The sequence below is a fragment of the Ictidomys tridecemlineatus genome, chromosome 5, assembly GCF_052094955.1.
Source record: "Ictidomys tridecemlineatus isolate mIctTri1 chromosome 5, mIctTri1.hap1, whole genome shotgun sequence".
In the NCBI taxonomy this organism is placed as follows: Eukaryota; Metazoa; Chordata; class Mammalia; order Rodentia; family Sciuridae; genus Ictidomys; species Ictidomys tridecemlineatus.
The window spans coordinates 103521157-103542059 of record NC_135481.1 but is presented as its reverse complement, the minus strand read 5'-3'; the positions used below and the strand labels follow the sequence as shown (position 1 = coordinate 103542059).

Here is a 20903-nt window from a genome sequence, read left to right as displayed (position 1 = left end):
CAAAAAAAAAAAAGAAAAAAGAAAAAAATATTATTCTTCAGTGTTGCTAGATGAAGGAAAGATAAGTCAAATGTGAATAGTCTGACTCCTGGTCAGACTATAAGCCTGTGATAGGCCATGAAGTAGGTGGATTCCACTATCTCCACCAACAAAACTTATTTCTTTTACAATCCAGGAACTATCTCCAGGTCTATATGTTAAGAAAATGATGTCTTTTTCTTCATCCAAAAATATCTAATAAAATTCATAGAACAATGCACGTACTCGGCACCCCTATGAAAAATAATTTATTACTTCAGATTAAGCCAACCAATATTAATTAATTTCTTAACATCTACCAAATGCCACAATCTCCCAAGCCATGTCCGTACCAGAAATAAAAATACTGGAAAAAAAGAATGGAAAATAGGGATGACAAACTAAGAGAAATAAGAAGGTTATTAATAGCTGCAAAATTAGACAGCGTTGCTAAATGAAAAGCATGAAGCTGGAAGTTTCATAATTGCCTCTGATTGATTGATATGACAAATGTAACAATAGTGGATGATGTACAGCACAGCTCCAAACAGCAATACATCACACACATCAAAACAGAACAGCAGACACTTTTATTATTTAATTTTGATTTAATATTTGAAAGTTCACCTTGTTCACTGACTCCAGCGTTTGATTTTTATTCTCCAGATATTTGGGGTTGGCTTAAGCCATGGGATTAGTACAAGACCTTGGCTGGTGGCATTCAGGATTTTGCCCAGAGCAATGAGTGCTACCATTGCCAAGAATTCCATAGAACCAACAGGTTAAGATATTAGAAGGAGAGAGTCAAAGTCAATGAGCTGGAAAAAAAAGAAACTATATTAGTCAGCTTTTCATCACTATAGGAAAATGCTTGTGGCCGTTAACTTTCAAAGATGAAACCTTTTGGCTCAGTTTTCTGGAGTTTCCAGTCCAAATTCAGGTGGTCTGATTGCTCTGGGTCTCTGTTAGGAGGGCACATCTTGGTGGGAGCTCACCACAGAGCAAACTGCTCATCTCAGAAGCCAGAAAGCAGAGTGATGGAGGACAAGACACAGCCCCACAGCCCCACTGAAGGTATGCCTCTATGTACTGAAGACCTCCCACAAGTCCCTATCTCCTAAAGATCCCTCTACCTCCCAACAACGTTACCCTGAAAACCAAGCTTTTAACAAATGGATCTTTGGAAGACAATACCCATATTCAAACCATACCAGGAATTGAGTGGGTTTGTACTGAGAACCGAAAATCGGAAACAGAAGTTGAGGCTTCCAGGAGAGAAGGGATAGGGAGATAAGAGAAGAGGTGAGCCAGGATTCAATGCAAGTGATTTCTGAAACAGGAACCATTAACCTGTGCCGACTCAAAGACCTGAGACCGTCATGGCAGGACAGTTAAAAAGACTAGAGTCAGAGGATACAACCTGGAACTAATGACATCTGTAATCCCCCAGCTGCAGTGCTAATGGATTCTCTTTCATAGAAAAGAAAATTTCAAATAATTACCATAATGAATTTCTCAGTTATTCATCCATGAGTAAAAACTGGTGGGTAGAGAATGTACTTTGAAATTCTGCAAGACTCAGGTTGAGGTTTAGGCTCTTTTGCTGACTGTGGGCACTTTTGTTATTTACCTTTCTCTTCTAAAACTCAGTTTCCAGAGGATTATAATAGTGCTTTCCTCAGAAGATTTTTATGAAGACAAGATGATACAGTGCTTAGCATATTAACTATTACACAGAAAGTACTGTGGACCTTCATCTAAAACAACAACTGCATTCAGGAATAACTGACCTATAAAAAACAGCACATATGAAATTGTGCAATTTGATGTTTTAACTTATACCAAAATAAAACATGTCCACAATTTGGAAAATAAACATACTCATTATCCCAAAAGTTTTCTCCTGCCACTTTTTCTTTCATTCCCACTAACACCACTCACTCCCAGCATCCCAAGAAACAACCGATTTTCTTTCTGTCACTATAAATTATTTTTATGTTTTAGAATTTTATTTATATGGAATCACACAGCACATACTGTTTGAAGGAGAAAGAGTTATCTAGATTTTTTCAACAATAATATTTGGGAGGCTTATTGTCTCCAGAGTCCCCAAATCACCCTTAGGTTCTAGGACAGTTCATAAGACTTAGCACATAGTCATGTCCATGGCTATGAGTTATTAGAGCAAAAAGACCCAATGCACAATCAGCAAAGGGGAAAAGTGAATGAGGCAAAGTCCAAATGAAATCACAGGCAGGCATCCAAGAGTCCTCTGCTATGATTTAAATATGGTTTGTCTTTCAAAGTCCATGTGCTAAAAGTTGGTCCTCAACATAGCAGTATTGAAAAATCATGGAACCCTTAAGAAGTGATCCTAGTGATTGAGTCATTACTATCCTCACGAAGGGATTGATGCTGGTCTCACAGAGCAGGTTAGGTCTCAGGAATGAATTAGTTCCTGCAAGCTTGGGTTATTATTAAAGTGTGAGATTGGTTCCTCCTGAGTCTCTTACTCCTTTCTCACTTTGTGACCCTTTTCTTTGTATGTATCTGTTTCTTCTTTGACTTCTCTCCCATGTTGTGACACAACCTAGGGGGACCCTCACCAAACACTGGTGAGTTCTGTTTGCACTATCCAACAACTCAAACCTGTGAGCTAAATAAACCCCTTTCTTTTATAAAATGCCCTGCCTCAAGTATTTTGTTAGAGCCACACAAATGGACTAAGTCCTCCTCTCCCTGTGAAATCAGATGGGACATACTTAAATCCTCCAGCAATGAGTACTAACAACAAATTAAAAACATGATTGATGAAGGAAGTTTATTAGAGACCGTGTTTCAGGTTTTTATGGGGGAATGAGGCATATAGGCTTTGTGTGGCCACATTACAAAATTCCAGACTCCTAGAAGGAAATTGGGTACAAAGCATAAAAATATTATTTCCACAAACAATTAGGCACACTAAGCCTTTTTTTTAACAGTTCTGAAAATGGTGGGGACCCTAGTATCCATATGCTAGCCAAGGACAAAGTTTGAAGCAGGAGTTTTTAAGAATAGCAGTGAGGTATGCTATGTTAACTCTTCCCTGAACTCATGTTGTCGCAGATGTAAATAATCCATCCCTTCATAACAACCCACGGTATCCATGTACAGCATCTGTTGATCCAGATGAAGGTGCTGATTCCTTATAGAGGTGTTTTCAGTTTGAGGCTATTACAAAAAAGGCTACTATGAACACCCATGACCAGTCTTTGCATGGATGGATGTTTTTATTACTCTTGAGGAAGTACTTGTGAGTGGCATGGAAGGTTCATTTGGCAGGCATATGTTGAATTATGAAAGAAATGGCCAACTGTTTTCCAAACTGGCTACACCACTTTACATTTCCACCAACAATTTATACAAGTTTCATTTGTTCCACCTCTCACTAAAAATTAATATCTTCATTTTTTGGCTCTCAGGTATTCTAAAAGGTATGCAGTAGTATCTCACTGTGATTTAAATTGGCACTTCCCTAATATGTCATGATGTTGTACATCCTTTTAAATGCTTATTTGCTATTCTTATTCTGCATGTGTAAGTGAATGTGTAGTGAAGTATCTATTCAAATATTTTGTCCATTTGCTAAAAAAATGGTTGTTTCTTCATATTGAATTTTGACAATATGTATATGTTATGGGTAAAAGATTTTCATCCTATTTGCAACCTGACAATTTTTTTCTCAATATATATTTTGTGTCTTGTCTTTTCTAAAAGAACACCAATTTCTCAAAGATTTTCTGTAAGCATCATGCTTTTGAATCCTTTCTAAAAGATGTTTGCCTAAACCAAAAGACATACAGATTTTTCTCTCATAGGTTCTTATAGACATATTATGATTTGGGTCTTAAATTTATATCCATGATATGTGTTTTAGCTAATATTTGAGTATTATGCACAGTCTAGAAAAAAATAAGGTTTTTGCATATGAATACCCATTTTTTTAGCTTCATTTGTTGAAAAACTATCTTTTATTTATTGAATTATCTTATAAAATAAGTCAAGTCTACTTTTGGGCTTTGTATTCTGTTTAATTAAACTGGTGTTACTTTCCAAGTCTTCTTTTAATACTTCTCGTATTTATAGTTCAGGTATATTAATAATGAATTATTTCAACATTAAAGACTTAAAATATATTTTCATTCATTTATGAAAGACATTGGTATGTACATATCCAGTTTGGTATGTCAGTTTGGGTTACTACAACAGAATGCCATATAATGATCCCTTATAAATAACAGAAATTTATTTTTCACAGATCTGGACACTAAGGACCAATTCATTTGGTGTCTGGTGAAGGTCCTCTTCCTGATTAATAAATGCCCATTTCCTTACTGCAACCTCACATAGTTAGTGGGGTCTGAGATGCTCTTGCATCTCTTTCACAAAGGCACTAATTCCATTTATAATGTATCCACCCTTATGACCTAATCATCTCACAAAGACCTCATCTTCAAACACATCACATCGAGGATTAGGTTTCAACCTACAAATTTTGGAAAGGACACAAATACTATACTTGCAATTTAGTATTCCATGTTAGGGTTTACTTTCCTTTAGTTCTTTACAAATATCAATCTACCACTTTTGGTTTATATTTGTACCTGACTCTGGATATAAAGCATCTTTTTCTCCTGTCTTAAATGTTTTTCTCTATGTGAGTTATTGAAACATTTTAACTCTGATGTGCTTGGGATTTCTTATGTTTTGATCTTCTTGAACCCATGGTCATACAGTTTTCCTCAAATTTTAAAAATTATCAGACATTATTTCATCAACAGTTTTTCTGTCTCAATTATCTCTCCTCTCTTTTGATGACATTGATTAGACATGTATTGCGTCATCAAAGCTGTTCCACAGCTCACATTCTAGACTCTTTCTCTGTCTTTACCCCACACTACCTCCTTTTCTTTTCTCTCTCTCTCTCTCTCTCTCTCTCTCTCTCTCTCTCTCTCTCCACTACTTCCTTTCCTCCTCCCCCCCCCCTCTCGTTTGGATACTGTCTATTACTATGTCTTCAAATTCACTCACTTTTTTCTCTGCAGTGTTTAATCTACAGTTGATGAAATCCAGGGCAGTTTTTCACCTTAGACACTGCAGTTAACATTATTAGCAATTTGATTTTGGATTTTTTTATGTCTTCCACTATATCGCTACTGCACATATTTGACCTTACCTCTAAGTTCTTGAAAACATGAAATATACAGGACTACTCCTGCCTATCAGCAGACCCATGCCAGAGTGCAGTCTTAGGCCTAGGTACACCTCACCAACTTGTGTGGAAGCCTAGGCCAAGGTTAGGCCCGGGACCACCCTACCAACCAGAAGGCCCACTGCAGAACCTAGACCTAGCCCACCTCTATCTTGGGACATTGCAGCCATTGCCATAGCCCTCCCCATGCAGTAGCCTCTACCTTGGGACAATAGATAGGGCCTGGAGGCAACTGCATCTCTGAAAAGGCAGCCCACCCTTTCGCTCCATTTCTGAAAGTGCTTGTATCCACGTTGGGACACCCCCCACTACTATCTTGAGTTACCTCTGCTATTGCCACCATCACCTTTAGTTGCAGTAGCATCCATTTTTCAGGGGGACATTTTCTGGGGACTGGAAGCCAAACACCAAAGTGAGGTACAGGTTATCTTCAGGAACACTACAAGATTATAGGGTAGAAACTGTAATACCTCAGATCTGCACTGCAAGAAAGGAAGACACACAGACAACGTGAAAAAATAAGGAAAGAAAGTTTTCTAAACAAACCAAGATACTACAATAATACAATCCATGGACAGTGCAGTTGATGAAATGTCAGTGAAGGAATTCAGAATGTACATAATTAAAATGATCCACAAATTAAAGAATGACCTAACTGAACGAACACAGGCAAAAATTGATCACTCCAACTAAGAGATAAGGGAGCAGGTAGCAAAAGATTACTTCAAGAAAGAGATAGATATTCTGAAAAAAAAATCAGAAATCCTTGAAATGAAGGAACAATAAACAAAATTTTAAAAACTCAACAGAAAGCATCATTAACAGATTAGATCACTTAGAAAACATAACGACAGATAATGAAGACAAAGTATACAATCTTGAAAATAAAGTTGACCACACAGTGAAGATGGTAAGAAACCATGAGCAGAACATCCAAGAATTATGGGATAGCATCAAAAGACCAAATCTAAGAGTTATTGGGATAGAGGAAGACACAGACTTTCAAACCAAAGGAATGAACAGTCTCTTTGATGAGATAATATCAGAAAATTTTCCAAACATGAAAAATGAATTGGAAAATCAAATACAAGAGGCTTACAGGACACCAAATGTACCAAATTATAACAGATCTACGCCAAGGCACATTATAATGAAAATGCCTATACACAGAATGAGAATAGAATTAAAGCTACAAGAGAGAGGAATCAGATCACATATAGGGGGAGATCAATTTGTATCTCAGGAGATTTTTCAACCCAGATCCTCAAAGCCAGGAGAACTTGAAACAACATATATCAAGCTCTGAAAGAAAATGGGTGCCAACCTGGAATCTTATATCCAGAAAAATTAAGCTTCCGATTTGATGACTAAATAAAAAAATTCCATGATAAACAAAAGTTAAAAGAATTTACCGTGAGAAAGCCTGCGCTACGGAACATCCTTAGCAAAACATTCCAGGAGGAGGAAATGAAAAACAACAATGAAAACCAGCAAAGGGAGGAACTACACTAAAGGAAAGGCCAATAAAAGGAGAAACAGAGTCAAGTTAAAAACCAAAAATAAACCAAAATATCTGGGAACACAAATCATATTTCAATAATAACCCTGAGTGTGAACGGCCTAAACTCATCAATTAAAAGACATAGATTGACATACTGGATTTCAAAAAAAAAAAAAAACAATATGCTGCCTTCAAGAGACTCACTTCACAGGAAAAGATATCCACAAACTGAAGGTAAAAGGGTGTGAAAAAACATACCACTCACATGGACCATGGAAACAAGCAGGGGTTTCCATCCTCATATCAGATAAAGTGAACTTCAAACCAAAGCTAGTGAAAAGGGATAAAGAAGGACACTCCATACTGCTTAAGGGAACTATACATCAACAAGACATAACAATCATAAATATCTATGCCCCAAACAATGAGGCATCTATGTATATCTAACCCTTTTCAACTACAAAAACCAAATATGCCACAACACAATAATACTGAGTGACTTTAATACACCTCTCTCACCACTGGATAGATCTTCCAAACAAAGACTAAACAAAGAAACTATAGAACTCAGTAATACAATCAATAATTTGGACTTAACAGACATCTATAGAATATTCCATCCATAAATGAGTGAATACACTTTCTTCTCAGCAGCACGTGGATCCTTCTCCAAAATAGACATATCTTATGCCATAAAGCGAGTCTTATCAAAAAAAAAAATAGAGATACTACCTGGCATTCTACCTGACTGTAATGGAATGAAATTAGAAATCAATGATAAAATAAAAAATAGAAGCTATTCCAACACCTGGAGACTAAACAATACACTATTGAATGATGTAGGCATAACAGGAGACATCAGGGAGGGAGGAGATTAAAACAATTCTTAGAGATAAATGAGATCTTTGATAAAATTATCAAAGAAGGCAGTTATTAACTATGAAGGCAGTGCTAAGAAAAAAGTTCATTGCATGGATTTCACTCATCAAAAGAAGAAAAAGTCAACAAATAAACAAATAAACCTGGCATTACATCTCAAAGTCCTAGAAAAAGAACAAACTAACACCAAAAGTAGTAGAAGACAGGATATAATTAAAGTCAGGGCACAAATCAATAAAGTGAAAATAAAAAAATGAAAAAATTGACAAAACAAAAAGCTGGTTCTTTGAAAAAATAAATAAAATTGACGAATACTTAATCACCCTAATGAAAGAATGAGAAAAAACCTCAAATTACTGAAATTTGTGATGAAAAAGGAAATATCACAACAGATACTATTAAAATACAGGAGACAATTAGAAACTATTTTGAAAATTTGTACTCCAGTAAAATAGAAAACCTCAAAGACACTGAAAAATTTTTAGAGGCATATGATCACCCCAAACTGAGTCAAGAGGACATACACAACTTAAATAGATCAATTTCAAGCAAGGACATAGAAGATGCCATCAAAAGCCTACCAACCAAGAAAAGCCTGGGACCAGACAGATTTTCAGCTGAGTTCTACAAGACCTACAAAGAAGAATTAATACCAATACTCCTGAAATTATTCCATGAAACAGAAAAGGAGGAAACCCTTCCAAACTCATTCTATGAAGCTAGTATCACCTTGATACAAAAATCTGGCAGAGACACATCAAGGAAAGAACTTTTCACACCAATATCCTTGATGAACATTGATGCAAAAATTCAATAAAATTCTGGCAAATAGCATACAAAAACATACTTTAAAAATAGTGCACCATGATCAAGTGAGGTTCATTCCAGGGATGCAAGTTTGGTTCAACATACAGAAATCAATAAATATAATTCATTACATCAATAGACTTAAAAATATGAATCATGTGATTTTTTTAAATTGACACAGAGGAAGCATTTGACAAAATACAGCATCCTTTCTTGTTCAAAACACAAGAAAAACTAGAGATAGTAGGAACATATCTTAACCTTGTAAAAGCTACCTAACCTAATCCAAAGGCCATCATTATTCTAAATGGAGAAAAATTGGAAGCATTCCCTCTAAAAACTGGAACAAGACAGGGATGCCCTCTTTCACCACTTCTATTAAACATAGTCCTTGAAACTCTAGCCAGAGCAATTAGATAGATGAAAGAAATTAAAGGGATGCAGATAGGAAAAGAAGAATTCAAACTATCATTATTTACTGATGACATGATTCTATAATTAGAGGATGCAAAAACCTCCACCAAACAACTTCTAGAATTAATGAATGAATTCAGAAAAGTAGCAGGATATAAAATTTATACTCATAAATTAAATGCATTTCTATACAACAGTATGAATCATTTGAAAGAGAAATTAGGAAAACTACCCCATTCACAATAGTCTCAAAAAAATAGAATAAAATACTTGGGAATCAACTTAACAAAAGAGATAAAAGGAAACAAAAGAGAGAAAACAAAAGTTTTCTACAATGAAAACTGCAGAACACTGAAGAAATAAATTGAAGAAGACCTTAGAAGATGGAAAGATCTCCCATGCTCTTGGCTAGGCAAAATTAATATTGCCAAAATGGCTGTACTATCCAAAGTGCTCTTCAGATTCAATGTAATTCCAATTAAAATCTCAATGTTATTCCTTATAGAAATAGAAAAAGTAATTGTGAAATTCATTTGGAAAAATAAGAGACCCAAAATAGCCAAAGCAATCCTTACTAAGAAGAGAAAAGCAGGAGGCATCACAATACCAGACCTTAAACTATGCTACAAAACTATAGTAACAAAAATGGCATGGTGTTGGCACCAAACAGATATGTAGAACAATGGTACAAAATAGAAGACACAAGGACAAACTCACATAAATACGGTTATCTTATATAAGACAAAGGCACCAAAAACATACACATTAGAGAAAAGACAGCCTCTTCAACAAATGGTTTTGGAGAACTGAAAATCCATATGCAGCAAAATAAAACTAAACCCCTCTATGTCACCATGTACAAACTCAACTCAAAGTGGATCAAGGATCTAGGAATTAGACCAGAGACCCTGTGTCTACTAGAAGAAAAAGTAGGCCCCAATCTCCATTATATTGGTTTAGGCCCCTACTTCCTTAACAAGACTCCTATAGCGCAAGAATTAAAATCAAGAATTTGTAAATGGGATGGATTCAAATTAAAAGCTTCTTCTCAGCAAAAGAAACAATCAGTGAGATGAATAGAGAGCCTGCAGCTTGGGGAGCAAATTTTTACCACTTGCACATCAGATCTCTAGGGTGTATGAAGAACTCAAAAAGCTAAACTCCAAAACAACAAATAACCCAATAAAGAAATGGGCCAAGGAACTGAACTGACACTTCTCAGAAGAGGATATACAATCAACCAACAAATATATGAAAAAATGTTCGACATCTCTAGCAATTAGAGAAATGAAAATCAAAACTACTCTAATATTTCACCTCACTCCAGTCACAATGGCAGCTATTATGAAGACAAACAACAATAAGTGTTGGCGAGGATGTGGGAGAAAAGGCACACTCATACATTGCTGGTGGGAATGCAAAATGGCACAGCTAATATGGAAAGCAGTATGGAAATTCCTTGGAAAGGTGGGAATGGAACTACCTTTTGATCCAGCTATCCCACTCCTCGGTCTTTATCCCACTCCTCAGTATATATTGAAAGGACTTAAAATCAGCATACTATAGTAATGCAGCCACATTAATGTTTATAGCAGCTCAATTCAAAGTAGCTAAACTGTGGAAGCAACCTAGATGCCCTTTAATCGATGAATGGATAAAGAAACTATGGTATATATACAAAATGGAATATTACTCTGCATTAAAAGAGGATAAAATTATGGTATTTTCAGGTAAGCCAATCCCAAAAACCAAAGGCCGAATATTCTTTCTGATAAGTGGATGCTGATCCATAAGTAGGGACAGGGGATGGGAAAAATGGAGGAACTTGATTAGGCAAAGGCCAGGGAAGAGAAGGGAGAAGGTATGGGGCCAGGAAAGATGATGGACTGAGATAGACATCATTACCCTAGTTACATACATGACTGCACATATGGTGCGATGCTACATCATGTACAACCAGAGAAATGAAAAGTTGTTCTGCAATTGTGTACAATGAATCAAAATGCACTCTGCTGTCATATATACCTAATTAAAACAAAGAAAGAAAGAAAAGAAAAAAATTTAAAACATGAAATATCGTTAAAATAAATGTTTTAACTAATTCATTCCTCTGTGACAATTTTGGAGTTGATTTGTATTTAATTTTTTCCTCAGTACATGTTTTCTTGCTTCTTTGAATGCTTGATAATTTTTTATAGCATGCCAGACATTGTGAATTTTAGTTTGTTGAGTCCTGGATGTTTTGGTATTTCTGTAAATATTCTTATAAATATGCTTTGTTTTGTGACAAAGTTAGATTTCTGGAAAACAAGTTTCAGGTTCTGCTTTCAAGCTTTGTTATATAGTAACACCGAAGCATTTAGGATAGGTCTAATTTTAACCCACCACGGAAGAAAAAAATCTTCCAAGTATTCTATCCAATTATGAAATTAATGGGGCAGAAACTGCTTCTGGTGCCAAACCAGTCCTGAGCACCCTTCCCTCTAGTCATCTTAATGGTTATTTCCCCAGCCTTGAGTCCTTCCCTCACACATGCACTATGTGATACTCAAGTGAAGACCTGGTGGAGAGCCTCTAGATTTCACAGGTGCCTTTTTCTGCAGCTCTCAGTTCTCTATGGTTCCGCTAGCCTCCCTGGACTTCAGCTCCAACTCCTCAACCCAGGGAAACCACTGGACCCCCCAGATTCCCCTTCTCTGAGAGGCAGGCCTGAGGCTTTCAACACGCAGTGATCTCAGGCAATCTTAGTGCTCATCTTGTTTGTCTCAGAGGTCGCCACATCCCAGAGATAGCCACATCTCAGAGATTACCCAACGTTTCAATAACAGTTTATAAATTTTCTGGTTTTTAATTATTTCAGGTGGGGGAGAGAGTTTGGTCCCTTTATCTTTATCTTGGCTTGAAGCCCCCTGAAATTATTTTAAATGTATACATTAATCCATTTATATCAACATCTTTCATTACTAAATAGACTTACCTGTAATTTCCTATGTTGCCTTCAATAAACCATTAAAAGAAAGGCATATATTATTTTTATATGTATATGTATTTTAAAACAGAGGATGATACTAGAGACCTTTGGTCCAAGGCTTCAGATGTTATTTTTTAAACTGTAAGCTGTATGATCAAATGTCCACATGGGTATGGAATATGTTAAGCCTTATGTTGTTGATAATATGAATAAATACAAAAATATTCATACCTAGAATATAAGAAAGGACATAATATGTGCATTAATGCACATAATAGCTTTATTCATACCATTTTTTCTCTTTATCAGCTTCATAGTGTCCCAGTTTCTTGATATAATTTTGGTGGAATGCAACCTGGATATAGCTCAACATTATATAATTAAATATATTCAGCTTTAATTAAAAATTATAATTGATTTAAAGCTGTTAACATGACACCTGGTAATAGTAACACAGGAGAACAAACAGTAAATTATTTAAAGATGGGGGAAGGGAGATGTTCAAGTGAAACATTTTTCATAGAACATATTCAAGCAGGAAGACAGAAACAGCCTGTGTGCAGCACAATGTCCTCCTTTTATGGATGAGGAAACTGGAGCTCAAATTAAATAGCAACCAGAGTCACATAGATTAAATATGGAAATTTATGCAAACTAATATTAATATTCTTAATATTAATTATCAACACATTTATTTTTTCCAGAATGGAAATTTCTTTTTGTGTGGAATCATTTGTTCATATCAGAATATAGAATCCAAAAAGACACAAATGGTAAGTCCCAACCCACCAATTCTTCACACCATCATAGGGCATCCAACTCACGATTCATTCATTAATTTGACTAATGCTTTATGAGCGACTTCTGCACACCATTCATCAGTGTAGAACCTAGAGACACAAAGGTGAACAGGACAGACAAGATACTGACCTGAAGGATCTCCCCTTTCAGTATGGACTGGAAGAGTTTGAGAAGTGAAGACAAATCCCAAGTATGGGGTGACTTTCATTAATGATGACTGGACATACACATCACAGTGAGAGAAATGGTGGTTATGAAGAAGGACACAAAGGAATGGATCTGTAGCATACATTAGAGACAGGTCACATTGGGCTCTGATGGAGGAATGGAGGAAAGAAGAATGTGTGCAGAGAGGAGAGAAGTACACCCCGAAGGAATAGGAACAGGACAGGGAAAGGAGTCAAAAATTCTTTCTCGGCCCAGTCAAGCATGAGGTGCCTATTAGAAGAGTCTATTAAAATATTAAAATGCATATTCTTTAAAAGGAAGGTTCTGATTCCGTAAGCCCAAGGTGGGCCCAAGAGTAACATTTCTAAAATGATGTCCATAATGCTGACATCCAAACCATGTTTTGAGTATCAAGTTCTTAGCTAACCAAGTGGAATACAGGTAGAGTAGAGATCTGGAACTGTGTATAAAGGTAAGGATTGATTATAACATTTGGCAATGTTAGGTATATTCAAAAAGAAAGTCCAGATTGGGAATGCGTAGAAGATCTAGCAAATCAGAGGGTTTCGAGGAAGGTGCTACAACATTTAGTAGAGAATGTCTCTGAAGCTAGCACTTGTATACCACAGAATATGAGTTCAAAAGAAGTTAGAAAGTAAAAACAGGGATAAATGTAGGATTTGGGGGATCAGAAATGTGATGTGAGCTAAGTATTGCAGCATCGATCCACCAGGCAGTTAAGACTAAAAACATTCCCAACTGATTCCCTTTTTTGCTAATCCTATCCTGACCCATCCTCTAAGAACCTATGGTAATTTTAGAATTAGGAAAAATAAATCTGTAACAGCTTGGAGTCAAAGATAAAAGACAAAGCCCATAAGTCCTTGGCATCTTAAGTGATGAATTTTAAATGAAAAACTAACAGCTTAAAAATTAATCCTCAGACTAATGACTCACTGGGCCTTTCCTGAGAACAGTGGAGAAATCTGAGCACATCTAGGGACTGAAAAAGTTAAAACTATGGCTCAATTTTTGACTGAACTGTAAGTTAAAGAAAAGGAGGAAGATCCCCTGAAGGGCCATTCAAAGCATTTAAATTTGCGCTCACCAAAGCGTGTACTGATGTTTCAACAGCTGGAGTGGTCACGCATTCTTCTGTTTTAGCAGTTTTAATAGCTGATGACAAGAGGGCAAGGTTAGACACCCAAAGAGCTCTGCAGCCCCCAGGGCAACACCTGAAGTCAGGAGAGTCTGTTTGGATAGGATGGAACAGTGCCTTCTGAAGAACAGAATGTTTAATAGACTGTTCCATACATTTAAATTAAAGTAGATTTGTCCTTTACTTAAACTTGACCAGCAGACCTCAGGCAATATAGTACCGCACTTACTAGGATGCAGAAGAGGAAGCAGATCATTGTCAACGAACACATCTCATGACTACTGCAAGGGAGCTTATGGATTCTGTGCCATAAAGTTTAATAGAGATATGGTAATTATCCAGTCCATTCAAAGAAGGCAGTGTGGAAAACTGAAGAACTGGATTTGGATCCACTATTTTCCTGTCTCTTCCGTAGGTAAACCCTAAACCCTATTTTGCCCAATCGTCTATAAACTTCCAGGTTTCAATGTCTTTTATCATTTATGGGGATCTGAAAAGCAAACATATGCACACATCTAGCAGGACAGATGTAATATATCTCCCATATATAGTATGAGACAGAATGTTAAGTTTTAGAGGCAAAGTACTCAAAATTTGAATGCACATCAGAATCATCTGGAGGGCTCATTAAACCACAGATTGTAGAGAACACCTCCAAAGTTTCTGCTTCAGCAGGCATTATGACAGGAGTGAAGTGTCCCCCAGAAGCTCACGTGTGAGACAATGTAAGAAAGTTTAAAGGTGAAAGGATTGAGTTAGAGAGTTTTAACCTAATCAGTGCATCCATCTCCTGATAGGGATTACCTGGATGGTAATTGTTTGCAGGTAGAATGTGGCTGGGGGAGATGGGTCCCTGAGGGCAAGCCCTTGGGATATATATTTTGTCCTTGTTGAATGGAGCTCCCTCTCTGCTTCTTGGTGCCATGTCCTAAGCTGCTTTCCTCTGCCACATTCTGCCACTATGTTCCTGCCTCACCTTAAGCCTCAGTAACGGAGTCATCCATCTATAAACTAAAACCTCTGAAACCATGAGCCCCCAGATAAAATTTTCCTCCTCTAATTCTTCTTGTCAGATCTTCTGGTCACAGCAGTGAAAGAGCTGACTTAAACAGCAGCTCTAGAGGTGTGCTCAAGAAGTCGTATCTTTAACAAGCACCCAGATGTTGCTGTTGCCGCTGCACCAATGACCACACTTTGAGAACAACTACTTTAGAGAATGGCAGATAGTGCTTTCCTCCAAGGCACTCACAGATAGCTTTATTGAGGGAGTTAACCACAAGTTGGTTTTTGAAGAACTGGAAATTGCAACATGAGAAATAAGAGAAAGAATATTAGAAATAAAAGTAAACTACTAATCAATAAGCTAAAACTACTAGAACAGTTCCTTGTTCCCATGCTAGTATAGTCCTTAATGATCCAAGAATAAAACACAGGAAATAAAGATGTTATCATTTTTAAATTTCTTTAAAATTAAAAAAAAACTTAAAGAAATTTCTCCAAATCCTAATTTCATAATATCTTCATTGAATCTTCTACCTCTTTTGCTGTTGTTTCTATTACAATGCCAACCACACTAAAAAAAATTAACCATTGGCATCATCTCCCCGAAAGGGTAGGTGCTAGGGGGTTTTCTTGTCCAGGACCTGATTTTTGTATTTAAGATATTCAGGGTTGCATAAATGAGATTTATTCCAATCTCCTCTGAAAACATAAAAGTTTAAACATTTGTGTTTCTTTTACTGCCATCCAGATATTTACACTGAAAAAGAAGACATAAAAATACTTTTAAAAGGAAATTAATTAGAAATTAGTTAATTTAACTACAACAAATAGATGAAGGTAATGCAAAATATAACCAATTTACTGGAATCACAACAATGACCAAAAAAAAAGAAAGAAAGAAAGAAAGAAAGAAAGAAAGAAAGAAAGAAAGAAAGAAAGAAAGAAAGAAAGAAAGAAAGAAAGAAAAACACAGGAAAAGGACATTACTTGAATGGCTATTCAGAGTTGTTGCATCTTGAAAAAAAAATTAACTCTTCTTTCAGTTTGAGAAATCAAGAAAGGGAAGCGGTTTTTAAAATTTCCATTCTTCAATTTGAGAAGGCACAGTTCACCCTAATTCTAACAATGAAGGACTCTCAAAACAAAACCATAGAGAAGGAATATTTGGAGAAATGCCGGGTCATGTTTGACTATAGCTTAGATGCAACTTTGGTAACATTAGAAAATTAAGTCAAAAAAGCAAGTTGAGATCAGTCTATATATACCATTTGAAATGTCTAGAGAGGAAAACCAAGCTATATTCCTACAGAGAAGGAGGTTGTTCACTCTCAGATTGATGGCCACCTAAAAGACTGACAGATAAGTAAAGTCCTAGGCATCTGTTAATCTCTATCAGGGACTATTTGTCTACTCAGTACTACTCTTTCCTTTTGGAAACGGTCCTTTCCTGTTCCCTGTAATTCCTGCAAGACTGTGAGTCACCTGCTTCTCCTACACACTGGCTGTAAAAATTATCTGAATATCTGGCCCGTCGCCATCCCCCATCCCCTAAACTACATGGAGCATGTTACTCAGTCAGGCTACCAGTTCACTCCCAAAAGAATGCTACATACATTTGGGGAACATTTCCATGATGTCTCTACTGCATCACTGCTGCCATCAGCCCATCATCATGAAAAACACAAAGAGAAGCAGAGTCTAGAGATGATGGCGGAGTGAAAGCCCTGACACCATACTTTGAGACCCTTAATTTGGCAGAGGTAACCCTGGAGCTACCCTTGAACTTCTTCACATTTATAAACCAATTGTTTTAGTCAGATTTTTCATTGCTATGACCTAAAGACCTTACAAAAACAGTTTTACAGGGGGAAAGGGGGTTTTTTTGGCACTCAGGACTTCAGAGGTCTCAGTCCATAGATGGCCAATTCCATTGCTCTGGCCTGGAGGTAAGGCAGAATATCATGGCCGAAGAGGCTGGAGGAGGAAGGAGGCTCAGCACATGGTAATCTGTAAAGAGAAACAGAGCTCTTCTCACCAGAGATAAAATACAAACCCCAAAGGCCTGCCCCCAGGGACCCACCTCCTCCAGACACACCTACCTGCCTACAGTTACCACCCAGTTAGTGTCTGTCAAGGACTAAGAAACTAATTAGGTTAAGGTTCTCATAATCTAAACATTTCACCTTTAAGCTTTCTTGCATTGTCTCATATGTGAGGTTTGGGGGGACACCTCATATCTAAATCATGACACCAATAACTCTCCCTTTGTCTTCCCTAATTTGTGTTGGTACTAGTCATTGAAAATGACAAGAATTAGTAGGTAATAATAAATGTATGCCTGGTTTTGAATGGTCCAGAAAGAAACAGCATATTAATTTTGAATCTGTGAGAATCTCATTTGAGGGGAAAATCATGTCTCAGCTTCTTGAGTTGTTGGGTACACAAGGATTCTTTGGGTATTTTTAATATATCCTCATTCCTTTTAGTATGGTTTGAAGGGGCTACTGATGTTATAAATAGATAAGAAAGGAGGAGAAAGATGAAAAGACAGAGAGAGGGAGAAAATAAAAGAAGAAATAAAAAACAATGAATTAAAATCAAGATCCCAAGCATAATTCCAGGCATTGGGTACTAAAGGCCTTCTGTCTGGATCTGATTTTAAGATTAACTCTTAGATGCAAAGAATATTAGAGATAAAAAGGTGTCACCAAACCAGTTTGCATGTTTATCAACCTATGTTTCAATTTAAAAGGCTGATACATCCATTATAGTCAAACCAGACCCACAAATTGATGGCTTGTTTACAAATCACACCTTATAAGAAAGGACCTCTGTGCCAACTTGGAGAAAAAAAAATCACCCCACAACCCTGTTCCAGCCCACCATCCTGTGACTGACCTTGTATCCATTATAGTTCAAATTAATTTCCCTTTCAACTTTTCTCCCAATTCCTTTGCAAGTCCAGTAAACACCAAGACTTCTCAGTCTCAAAATACTTCAGCATAAGAGTGTGGCTCCATCAAGCCCTGATAACCTTTCTCTCTGCAAGAATAATAGAATGGTGGCCTTCTTGGGCCACTTCCATCAATTTCTATTAAATTTATCCTTCAAATCTGTCAAGCCACTCATTTCTCCTTCCTCCTATAGAGAGAGTGCCTGTGGATTGGGGGCAGCGGGGAAGAGGTGAAAAGTGTGGGGTAGACCCGGATCGTGGAAGGAAACAGCAAATACAGGCTGATTCAGGGTCCAGGGTGGGGGTTGCAATCCTCCATGACCTGTGTGTGACGACCACAATCACAGGCACTTCAGTTAATCTCACCAAGGCTATTAGAAGCTACATTTCCAGGTTGCATCTAGCTGCTCAGAAAGATAACTGCCTTGCAGACTTCAATATACCTTGAGAGAATTAGATTTTTCTAAGCCAAAGATTGAATTCCTCCCGCTTCCCCCCTTCATCACTGTAACCGGGGCCTCATGCATGCAATTCTATTTTCTTTGTGCACCAGGCAGATGACATCCTGCTAAGCCTGCCAGGAACAGGCAACACTGAAATACTAGGATCTGTGATGTTGCTTGCCAGGCTTCTGGCTTTGCTTACCTATTTCTACTAAAAGGACTGTTAGAAAAAGCCTTCATCCAAAAATCTACACAATGAAGTGCTCTCTTCAGCTCACAGGAACTAACCTCAGTCAGCAAAGGGTGGCTTCTACTTTTAACCCTCAACAACTTGCCTCGATGCATTTCATCTCATTGTAATTGTTTGCTGGGCAGACGGTGCACAGAGAAGGGGGAAGATTTGTTGCTAAGCCCTTAAGTAGTCAAATGTCATCTCAAGGTTAGAGAAATAATATTCAAATCAAGTTTGGCAGTTCTACCTTCTGCAGGTTGGATATTCTCCATAAATTTCAGTTAATTTCCCAAACAGAGCCTGCTTCACCCTTGTCTATGTGCTTCCGTAACACTCTTGCCACCACCACTATTTCATCTGTGACTTCCTATTACAGTTACCTGCTTACATATCTCACTCCTCTCCACTATACCTAGAGTTCCTCAAGAGTACAGGCCGTAATTTTTGTTTTTATCTCTAACTCCTGTATAATGTCTACATGTGGCTGATGCTCTACATCTCTGGGTTGAATGAATGAGAAGACCTAAATCAATTTCTCATATGTTCCTTCCTGAAAGGCTACCAATTTGTTTGCAAAGATGCCCCCCACTGAAACTAAATCAAATGAGTGCATGCATGCACATGCACACACATACACACAGGGATGCGGGTATAATCAATGAATGCATATGTGACACATATTAATAATTTACAAAATAAAATAGTAAGATAGTGATGACATTCAGATCAGCATTGCCAGCCCAGAGGTTTAAGAAGTGCCCTCTAGCAAATCCCAAAATAGGACATTAGGGTAGGTGTACTTGTCTCCTCACTTTCCCCAGGGAAAACAGTGTGCTACTTTGGAAGGTCTGAGGATGGGCTGGTAATGGGGCATCACTAGGCGCTAAGGCTGCTCCTCAAACTCAAAAGCACCACTGACCAGGGTGAAAGACCCTGGCCAGGAAGGAGAGCTCTGACTGGCTAAAGCTGTACACTACCCATTTAGCTCTCAGGAGTTCTCTGCAGAGTGCAGCCTGCTCCTGGATCAATTTTGATCCTCTTTTGTAAGCCTCCTGCTTTAATCAGCTCTGTGTCTCTATGACCAAAAGACAAGGATGACTTAGAAAAGGAAAAGTTCATTCTGGCTATTGGTTTTACAGTTTCAGTCCATTATTGGCCAGCTCCACAGCTCTGGGCAGAAGGGCGTGGCAGAAGAACAGTGCTCAGTTCATAATAGCCAAAAGGTGAAAGAGAAAGATCCACTTACCAGGGACAAAATATAAACACCAAAATCATGCCCCCAGTGACCTACTTCCTCCAGAGGTAAACATTTTATCTCTGATTGTTTTTGCATTGTCTCACATATGAATTAGGGGTGGGGAAACACAATATATCCAAACCATAACACCTCCTGAACAAAAGGAAAACTAAAATACTCCAATCTATGTCTTTACATATTAGGAAATCAGGAATCAGGAAGGGTACAGCCTTTGTGGCCTTGGAAAAACTAGTGCTGCAGAGGGGAAAACTGCAACTCACTAGTGCCATTCCTCTTAAATTCTCCTGGCATGATATCTCAGATGGCTCGGCCTCCATTTTTCCTCATCCTTCATCCCTCATCACTTAGATCCTGGGTATTTAGGGTCTTTATATTTTTCTACCCTCCACAGAGATTGGTTCTTGATCTAGCACTGACATTAATGTTCAAAGGACTAAACATAAAATCTTAACCTAAAGCCTGATGCTATGGCTCTGAAATTCCCAGGAGAAGTAAGAGTTTACAGGCTTTCTCAGAATCCCTGAAACAGTAGCTCAGAACCACCAGGGAAGGACATACTAGATTTGGTCTTAGTCCTTCATGCAAATTACCATTTAAAATAATAGGACACAGGGCTGCGGTTGTGGCTCAGTGGTAGAGTGCTTGCCTAGATTTGTGAGGCACTGGTTTCAAGCCTCAGCACCACATGAAAAAATAAATAAAATAAAGGTATTGTGTCTACCTACAACTAAAAAATAAGTAAAAATAAAACAACAGGACAAAAATAAAAACTGAAAATTGAGCAGAACTGTATGACATCTGCAGTAACATGTAGGTCATAGCTAAAGAAGAGCAGAAAGGAGATTGAAGGACGATTAGGGATGCCAAGAAAATACCAGCAGCCCCATGGGAAATATCCATTCTGCTGTATGTTTCCTCTCCCCTTGGTGTTATGAAGAGTGCATGCCATTTTATCAGGGATACTGAGACCTTTCCATTCATGTCTACATTTATTCAACAAATATTTCTCAAGTGTTCCCTATTTACCAGGCACTATGCTAAGTTTG

General features: G+C 37.5%; 1 long non-coding RNA gene across 2 annotated transcripts in view; it reads right to left on the bottom strand.

Annotated features, from left to right (window-relative positions):
• Positions 1–12213: 12213 nt before the first annotated feature.
• LOC144377905 (uncharacterized) overlaps positions 12214–20903 on the bottom strand; it is a 63160-nt gene continuing 54470 nt past the window's right edge. For both annotated transcript variants that reach the window (XR_013439180.1, XR_013439181.1), the window contains exon 4: positions 12214–16978. This is a non-coding gene — a long non-coding RNA (uncharacterized LOC144377905). The remainder of the gene's footprint in view (positions 16979–20903) is intronic.